Genomic DNA, 10,829 nt, shown 5'->3' with positions numbered 1-10,829 from the left:
AAAAATAAACTGTTTTAAGATCTTAAAACTTTTTCCCCTTCCCTACATTAGTTTTCATAGTTATTGTAAAGAATAAAATATGATAATTTATTTCAAGGATAAAATTTTATTGTTTTAATGCAATTCAATTTTCTAAATAATACTTCGAAAAAATGGCACATTTTAGAGCTCTAAGATTATTTTTTTCCTAAAATAAATAAAGGTAGCAAGCAAAATGAGAAACATTTATTTTACTTTTAAATATTTTTAGTACTTTTTGGATGAATGTGTCTTCAATTATTGACCCATGAAGAAGAAGGCATTTTATTTTAATAAATTTTTGCATTTGCATTTCATATGAAGTAAAATAGCTGTGCCTCACACAATGCATAGAAAGTTATGTCAATATTTTTAATCAAATAATTTAAATTCTAATGAACTGGAATTGAAGTGAAAAGAGAATCTAAATGTTTTTTATTAAAGCTCAGAAACTTTAAGAGAAAAATAATTTGATTAATTCTAGCTTCCACATTTGGTGGTTTGTTTTAAGTTTAAGTGGTTGTTTGTTGGTTTATGGTTTGTTTGTTATAAAATTTGGTTTAAGTATGAAGAGCATGGTGAAAGAAATTCTTGTATAATTACTGCACTGCATGTTAATGACATTTCTGGTGAAAATAAATAAAAAAAACATAATTCTGATTAATAAAGTCTAAATTTATGGTATTTAAGCCATTCCTTAAATAATTTTTCCTATCAATATGGTCGGTTTGTTGGAAATTCTGGTTTTCAAAATTATATTCCTTATTTTCCCTTAATTAGTAAAAAATACAAAAATTTAAAAGTGAATTTAATCGAATAAATGGGTTTTATGCCATGCTTTAAAGTGTAATGATAAATTAACAAGTTTTTCCTTGTTTTTTTAAATCATGTCACTTATTATAAAACTTTATTTTATTGCTAATTTTACGAAAATTATCACCAAAACGGATCGGAAGAACTACCAAGCCTTTTAGTATTTCCATAAATGTAAAAACGCGGTATATTTTACCATATTCTGGTAGCTTGTAGCTTGTCCACATTTAATTCTCAGAGTATTTTTCAGTTCAACATTCAATTTAAGAAAAAAAACATATAAAACATAAAATTAACAATTCGTTTAACAATTGTAACAGCTCTTTTCGAAAAAATACATAAACTTTTATTAATTCTAAAGAAAAATATTATCTGTCTACATATGTGCGTTGCTTGTAACTGTCTGTAAAAAAAATCAAAGCTATAAAATAAATAAAAATATCCTTATGCTGAAATTCCTAAGAGTTATAAAACTATAAGCAATTTTTCTAGAAAAAAGTATAAAATTTATGTGGAAGACATGGATGAAAAATGTTAATATTTAATTGTGATAAGCAGTTAATAACTAGTTTATCCTTAATTGTTGATCTGTATGACCTAATGCTTCAGATAAAAGCCTGAAAGCTGCATCATTTTCTCATTTTATGTTTCTGAGTGCACTTCAAGGACGCCGGCAGCGAGGTGGAGGGGGGTGCACTTGCACTCCCCTGGCTTTTATTTTAAACATTTAAAGAGATACAGAAAAATTTTATTACAAATTTTTTTTATTAAACATATTTTTATTGAAAAACAAATAAGTAATTATTGATACATAACAATTAAAAAATTGTTTAATCAAACAAGAATTGTAATCGTCCTGTTTGCTGTCCAAATCTGTTTATAACTTTTTCAATGAATTCTGAGTCATCTTTGATTCTTTTCTTATGCGCACTGAGCATGCACAAACTTGGCAGATATCTAAGCTATATTTTTAAATTTCATTTAATAAAATATAAATAATATTATATTTTCTATTAGTTATTTAGTTTAACAAATGTGTATAACACAAACTGACTTCTCACAACTTCATCAACACAATAAATACCAATGTTAAGCGTGCACAAACGATAGTATACGAAACTACTGTTTGTAGTTATTTGTGTTTCAAATCAGTAGCTATGCCAGAGCCATCAATACAGTTTCTCGTGGCAAAATTTGCAAGTACAAGAAATTTGTACTTTTTTTTAAATATCTTGCTAACAATGAAGAATTGTACCTGGAAAAAGTTAACAGATGAAAGTATATGTAATAACAGAACAATATGTAATAGCAGAATATTTTAATTTTTTTTCGGGGGGGGTTGTTAGAGGATTGCACCCCCTTTTATATTATTCTACCGGCGCCCTTGGTTCACTTCCCTCCCAGATTCAGCGTCATGAAATAGGGGAAAGTGTTATTTTCCTTATAAGGATATTTCTTTTTTCCAGATATTTACATGCGGTTTTAAACTGTTTAAGTATTATATATTATTAATAATTAAATAAATGAAATCCTTACTTGTCAAATTAAATCAAACGATTTATCCTAACTTTTGAATGGCTGCAGTTACAGGTATTAAAATGATGCCATTAAATAAAATGAGGGCGCGGAGATGGAAACCGCTTCCATCACCTTTAATGAGAAGGACAAAATGAGAAATTTCATCGTGAAATGTGAGAAGAAAAAAAAAAGAGAATTACAGTTGCGTCATGGATTTAGTTAGAATACACACCTAGTGCTCATAAATACTGGAGGAAAAAAACGCGTGAGTCTTTCCATAAAGCGGAATTTACATATTATGACATTATGGACGATCCTGGGAAGAAAAGAAAAATAATTATTCCAAAATGCAGATAACATCTCGCTAACTTAATGAACTTTTTCAAACAAAAGACTAGGAAGGTTTGATTTCAATTTATTATGGCTACACTTTTTCTCATCGGACTTCATGCTGTGCTTAAAAAAAGTTTATGAGTTATATATAAAAAAGCACATGCAAGATATGTCCTATTCAAATAGTTCCTATTAGATTTATGATCTCCTCTCTCCGTTTAATAATTTCCACCCATTTAAGATATGGCTGTAGTTAAAGCACTTTCCATCAAAGAGGTTTTCATTAAACAAGCCATTAATATTTCTTACGACTTAGATCCGCTGTAACGTCATAATAGATCTGCATAAACAACTATATGTCCCGAGAAAATTGCTTTTAATGCACTCTCTCTAATTTACTGAAGATCTTCAATGCCATATTCTTTTGATAAGGCTTAAAGAAAGTTTGTTTCTCTGCATTCCTTTTTATAATAAAAGTAAGCTTTGAGATTGTTTCCTGCAAAATTACTGAATTAATTTTCATAAACTTTTTTATCTTCTCTACAAAATAATTTAAAATTGAAAGTTTTAAGAAATTCAGGTGATTCATTTTGAAATGTGAAATGTTTGACTACGAATTGGCCTTGACAAAATAGAAAATTAATTAAAGGCAGAATATTGGAAATTAAAAAAAACTTTTAAATTGTGTACTATTTTAATAAATTACAGAATAAATTAATAAATTTTCAGACAAATTTGCTTGAATCCTTTAATTGTCTACTGTACTTTGATATGGAATTTTTTTTAATTCTACAAATTAATTTTAAAATTTAAGAAATATTTTTCTTTGCCATAATCAAAAATCAACCTGAAGTAAAAAGAATGGGTAAAAGTACGTAGCAGTTCCTTGATAAATAACTAAATCGATTTCCATTTTAAAAAAATGGAATCCTTACTCAACAAGAATGCATTGAAATTCAAATATTGGGAATTCTAGAAATTATATTCCAAAAAAATTATTCAAAAAAAAAATGCTAATTGTTTTTCGCCATGAAAATTGATTTCAAACGTAAAAAAAGTAAAACAATTGCTGAAATTGTATAAAAATTTAAAAGTGACAAAGCATGAACCATAAAATACTTTTTAAATAATACTTAATAGTGTTCAACCCCAACTAATACCTGGTTTTCTATTTTTTCGATTTTTTTTTTCTCTATAAGTGCTAGAAGCAAGTAAGAACATCTTCACCCTCTTGTTGAAATCCGTGATCTAAATAATGGCAAGAAATCAAATTTTTTGATAGAATTAGTTTACTTAGAAGAAAATAAACTAATAAATGCGATGAAAAAAAATTAGTTAAAATATTTTTTTTTAAGCAGAGCATCAAAAATGATAATTTTTTACTTTTCTTATTTTTTATACATTATAGGGCATTTTTATATTGCATTTCCTTAACCTTTGGTCAATAAACGAAATTAACCAGACTTAAATAATGAGATATTTATATGTCATAAATTTGTCCAAATGGTTACTTAAATCAAATTGCGTATCATTCTCATAATATTCAAAAATTCTGTCTAATGAGACTATTTAAACATTGACAATCGCTTTGTAAAGGCACACAAGCAGAAGCAATTATAAATTGTTATTTAAGGGATAACTTTATACCAATTGTTGTCCAGATGTTGTGTTTCATGAAATTAATTAGGTACTTTATCGAGTTTTGTTGCATATGTAATGCAAAATAATTATTTTAATAACTAAATTAGGGTTATCTACATGTTTTACTACTGAAGAATCTCCCACCATCATCAACTTTATAATAAAAGTTATTTCGCTTATTTATACATTTTTAGTTACATTATGATTGAGATATACTTCAGTATTACTCATAGTTTTCCTTTAACCTTTTAGTTTTTGAAGTTTAAATTTCGAATTTTAAATCATAAATTTTAAAACAAAACAGAAATATATTTTAAAACTTAAATTCCGATTAAAGGTATCTGCAATCAATAAGAGGAAAAGTTGAATTAAAAGTAGGATATAAATACTTTGGTCCTAATAAAGAAATATAATTAAAAATTAACACCATGTGGTATAAAGTCATTTTAATACTAAATTGTCTTGCTAAGATCAATATTTTTAAGACCTTCTTTATAAAATATATAGTTTTTCGCAGATTATAAACCGTTGCCAAATTTCTTTAACGAATAACTAGAAAGATAAAAGTAAAAAATGAAAATAAATACTATTACCACATTACATTTTGATATATTATAAAATTCGAATGCCTTCATCTGGCATAGCTAAATAGAACAAACATTACGTGATTTACTATAGCTAAAAATGAAACAGGAATAATGATCAAGACTTCCCTCATAGAAGACTTTGGTTATTGTTTTCCTTCAAAAAAAATTTTTTCCACATTTAATGGCATTTACTTTAGTTACTTTTAGCTTTGATTATTTTTCCTAACTAAAGACTTGAGGCTAATTTTAAGGCATTTTACAATTATAAACAAAGTTTTAATTACTTTGCTAATAAGCTGATAAGCTTTGTGTAAAACCAATCAGTACATAAACTTAAAATAAAAAATTATTAGAAAATATTTTTTTCCCTTATTAGTAACTAATCAAAACACATTTAATGAGTTCATATAGCAACCAAAAACTAAATAAAAATTTAAAAAGCAAAATCGCAAATGAAAATGCATTGGTATCCGAGCAAACTTTTTATGGCAATTAAACTTTAATTCTCCTTATTTATATAAGGAATTTTTTTATTATTCTGTTGATTTGTTTAGATCGATTGGACTTTTAATGCCCTTTTTATTAAATATGTGACATAAACAATGCTATTTTCGCGAAAACATTTCAATTAATCCTTTCTATTTCACTTTTAAATACAGAATCCAGCCTTGTAAAATCTGATTAAATTGCAAATAAAATGTGCTTTACCCCAGTTCTTTAATAAATAAATATAGAAAAAAACTTTAAGTACTTAAGATGAACTCACAGCGGCTACCTAAAAAAAGAGAATAGTAATTAGCTCTCGCAACCTTAAACACTTTTTTCCTCGAACTGACGACACAAGATTAATTGCTTTCCCTTTGAACTTTTTAACTATTCCAAATTTAATTAAGTTGCTGAAAAGGATGATGAGATTGAAAGCGTCTTAATCTAAGCTCTTTTAAGAATAAAAGAAACTGTTCATGTTTAGAGAAAATTATTAATTTCGAAGCTCAAGATAAGATTGCTCCAGTACAAAAGAAACACGTATATGGTTTTAAATTAAATTTTAACTTAAAACTTCCAGGACATAACATTTAAATTCATTCTGTTTTTTGAAACTTTATGAAGTTCTTTCTTTCAAGCTCTAAAGTAGTTTCTTATTACATTCTTCCATATTAGACTATACTGCATAATTTCATATTTGAACATACTGCACGCTTTCTTTTCTAACATTTCATGCTTTTGGAGTTGTTTTTCAAAGTTTTATTTTGGACAACATATGTGTTATGACTATCATCACCTTACACAAATCTTTTTGTTAAACAATGAATCAAATTATGTGTTTGAAATATAATTCAATGTTTTATAAATATTACTGTAAATAGAAAAAACCTTTTTTAGCGATGGTAAATGTGCGAAGCGTTGAAATGCATCAGTAATTTCGTGTTAATTCAAGGTTAAGAAAAATCTGAATTAAAATTTTATTTTGATCTCTTATCGTAATCTTCAGTGAAAATACGTAATTACTACAGCTATAAGAGTACGTAACGCAATTACATAATCAACACAAAACGAAATCGTGCTCATAAAACGAATTCATGACTAAATCAATGAATCAGTATAGCAATGAATCAGCAAATACAGGGGAATTAATAAATAAACCAATCAACGAATAAGCAGCAAGCGAATTAGAAAGTCAAGGAAAAAATAAAATATAGTATCAATGTAATAAATTGATTAGTGAAAATCCAATGAGTCAACGAAACAAGGAATTAGTGAATCAATAAATGAATAAATCAATGAGCCAATGAACCAGAAAATTAAAAATAATTGAGATAGCATGTTTAGGAATTAGTTCATTTATTGGCTGTTTTGGTGATTAACTCATTTTCGTTGACTCGCTGTAATGTTGATTTTCTTTTTCGTTGATTCCCGGGTCAATGATTCATTCCTTACCTGATTTGTCGACTTACCAAATTTAATTTTTTGATGAAGCACAGGATTTTCATTAAATTGATTCGGCCTAAAATTGATGCTGTCAAACATTCTACATTGTTAGAAATTTCTTTTAAAAAAAATGGTTAAATAACAATTAAATTAAATGTTATTTTACCATATTCAACCAAAACAGTCAAATAACCATTAAAAAGATGCTATTCAAACCATAATATTAACTGTGAGAAAAATCGTTTATTGACTGTTTCCACCTTATACGGTCCAACAACCAGATATTTTTTCCGCACCAACCTAAGCCCACAATATGAGGCCACTTAGTCCCTTGCAGCTGGGTACTTACTGTAGCTAAGAGGGATAATAAGAGTTCATCTCATGGCCAACTGTATGGGGGTTTGAATTCCAGAGTTGACACCAGTTCCATTCCTTCAACAAATGAAGAGTTTCCAATGTCCTTCTCTCCCCAATTGTTGATCATGGACTATTAGAAAAGTAAACTCCCACTTTCACGCACAGATGGCAGCACCACGAAGTTGATTATCACAAAAAAGGATAGTATTTCCTAATTTCTTAAGGTAATCAAAACCGTAAATCTGAGAAGTGCTCCTAAGCGTACATTTTACGGTTAATTCTATGGACAGACTGTTGCCGGCTATTTTACCTTAATTTAAGAATCAAAATTCTAACGGCGTATAATCGCTGGTATCAGCATATATATCTTGAGTATTTTTATAACTTCATATTTCCAATGTCAAAAAAATTAAAAATATATTTACACTTTAATTATTAATCTCAAAGTGCTTTTTTGTATAAGACTTCTGGTCACTTGTTGAGAGGGGTTTCACGGTACCTTCTTTTTCAGTAATTATTACTTACTAGCTGAATATCGTTGCAAAATAAAACAATTTTTCACAGATTTACTCATACTCATTTTTGTATCTTAAATGAAAATATAGTTTGAACTGATCTTAAACCAACTTTTCTTGTCAATAAATTAAAGTACACTGGATTAAAGTTAATAGCACAAAGCCCACACACTACTCTGTCAAAATCAAGCACTTTATAATTTGCAGATCAATTTTCGGTGTGCATATCGAATACAATTTACATATCGATTTACAATTTGCATTTGTGAAAAGATGAAAACCAATTTGAATGAGATAAAGTTATTTTAGTAAAAAATTGTATTAAATATACCATCTCAATATACGAAACTTGATGCCAAACATAATGTAAAAGATAAAACTTTCCGAGGATTCAGTTTAAAGAATAAATTTATTTAGGTTGTCATTTTTTATTGATTAACTGTAACCAATTCTATTTTGCTTCACTTCATATTTTTTTTGGCAATTAAGTTTTAAAACTAGTTGTTTTAAGTAATATCGATTTAAACAAGTTATATTTTTATCATAAAACCTTAGAATTATTATATGAAGCGTAGAAATTAATTCATTTTGTATTATTTGCCACTGATAAAACAAACATTTTAAACTGATTTTGAAATCTTAATATTTTTTCCCCTACGTATTTCTCTATTTATTTTTTTGCTATATTCTTCCTTCATAATTCATTTTTCCTCATTCTTCAATTTTTCCTTCATTCATTTTTTTTATAATTCTGTATTTATCTTTCCTACATTTATTTGAAAATAAAACCACATGTAACTTAATACAAGTTCATTTTTTATTAATTTTTCCCTCTAAGGCACAAAAGTAAAAAACTTTAAAACGGATTCAGTTTTAGAATATAAACTCATTGTACTTAAACATGCATTTTTATTTCAATGAAAATAAAAAGAAAATAATTTCTCAACAAAAATTAATAACTCGCTTATCTAAGAACACTAATTTTCAAAAGGAAAACATCTTTCGCAAAATATGCCGTGAGCATTAGTTTTAATAATCAACACTACTTTTGAGGGGAAAAAATGAAAACAAATTCTTCACATATCTGCGTTATATGATTACCGGATGTCAGATAATAAGATACAAAAAGAACTTAAAATTCAATTACCTTCAAAACTATTTTCAGAAACAAAATTATTCACTTAAGTCATGAGGGTTCTAAATAAGAAATCGGAACGGGAAATCGGGTGAGGGTTTTCAATATTTTAAACTAGTTAAGTGCTTTTATGTTATATTTAAGTAACATTTTAATTTAGAATTAAATTTATTTTATTTGATAAGAAAGGTAAAAAAAAGTAAATAGTTCTTCTGATTACTTCTTTGAACAAGATTTGGTTGTTTATTCTTTCAAGTTTTCTTTCATTCCGATTTGATTTTGTTAGAAATAAAATTTAAATAAATTGCAAGTTGTAATATTTAAAGTTTATTTAAAATTACATATTATAAAATAAATTCCTTGTCATGTAACATAATCAAGTAAGTTTTCAGTCGGCATGAAGTTGTTTTTTTATGTAAAAATATCAAAAATTCTGTCGACTTATGGATTTAAATCATAGTCGTAAAAATTAATTATTACTTGTGCTTTAAATAACAAATGATAATATACTCGCTTTATTTAAATAGATTTTAATTATTTGTAATCTACAATTTGTTTTCAATGTAAATAAAAGTTAAAAATAAGGCTCTTAGCGGAAAAACATAAAATAATTTATTAAAAAAAATGCATAAAGAATATATGTTATAGTATTACTTTTTAAAGAATCATAAAAATCGGTATAAAAAAATATAGAGAAAAATATTTCCGAGAAAATTAAAATAAATCACATAAATGTAATCATTTCAAACCCCAAACTATTCAAAACTTATGCTTGATTCGATTATTAAGACGTAAATATATAAAATATTCATCACATATAAAAAATTTATTTTCTCAAGCATAATTTTATATTATTTACAAATATAAAAATTATTATCATGTTTTGACATTGCAATGAAGTCGAAATTAATTACAGTTAATGTGAATTTTTAAATTTACTTAAAAAACTGTGATTAATAAGTTTAAAAGTTACTTATTATTTTAATTTTTTAATTAAATTTGAAGTTTTTAATAAAATTTGAATTTCATGTAATTAAATTTAAATTAACTTACATTTTCTCTAATTTAACTTAAATTTTAAGCTTGCCTTAACGTTTCTTATCCAAGAATGTTAATGTGCAGTTTTTATCTGCAGATTATTTATTTTTTGTTTCATCTTTTAATCTTATAAAAAAGAATCTTATAAGGTCGACAATTTCCCCAGTATTTTTTCCACCTAACTTTAGTTGTATAGAAACTTCCATAAATAATAATTAATAAAAATAATGTCACTATGTGTTGATTTAACTCGCTAAATGATAATTTATTTTAATTGATGGATTGAAAAAAGTTTAATCTAATTTAACGAGTGCAAAGTCTATTGATTTTTTAATTAAGTATTAAAGATATTATTTTGTTAAAATGAAATTTGTTTTCAAATTTTTTTTATATATAACAATTGTGGACTGTTATGAAAACTGCTATGATTTAATCTAGTAATTTATTCTTATTGTGATTCAACTTAATAAAACAAACTATATTTATTTGTCTTTACGTTATTCTATTTTCCATCGTAAATAAAAATAATTTTTTTTGCAATTTAGGTACACTTTTTTTCAAGAATTTAATAATTCCTTATGTTAAATATTCGTTACTTTTCAGGAAAAATAAAAACTATGTATCCTTGAAATTTTCAAAATAACAGCAAATTGCAAATGGCTGCCTTAAAATGTTTATACTTTTTGACATAAAACATAATGTCCATAAATCTCTTACTTAGAAAACATGATTCAAAATGGAAAATAATACTTTTAGTCAATATAATTTTTCCTTTTGCAAAAACTAAAAATTTAATTTTTAAAAGAAATTTTATGAATCAAAATTATATTAACATTATTTATATTGCTGTTATATATGTAACCACATACCATATCAATGAATTCTTCCTATCAAGATAAAATTTGTAATGCTTTTTCGCCAAACGTGAGAGGAAATATAAACTAT

The 10,829-nt window shown here is 26.0% G+C and overlaps 1 protein-coding gene across 1 annotated transcript in view; it reads left to right on the top strand.

Annotated features, from left to right (window-relative positions):
- LOC107452671 (prohormone processing protease amontillado) overlaps positions 1-10,829 on the top strand; it is a 274,223-nt gene that overhangs the window by 159,774 nt on the left and 103,620 nt on the right. The window lies entirely within an intron of this gene.

Source organism: Parasteatoda tepidariorum, chromosome 7, assembly GCF_043381705.1.
Source record: "Parasteatoda tepidariorum isolate YZ-2023 chromosome 7, CAS_Ptep_4.0, whole genome shotgun sequence".
Taxonomy (NCBI): Eukaryota; Metazoa; Arthropoda; class Arachnida; order Araneae; family Theridiidae; genus Parasteatoda; species Parasteatoda tepidariorum.
This window is presented reverse-complemented; position numbering and strand designations above follow the sequence as displayed.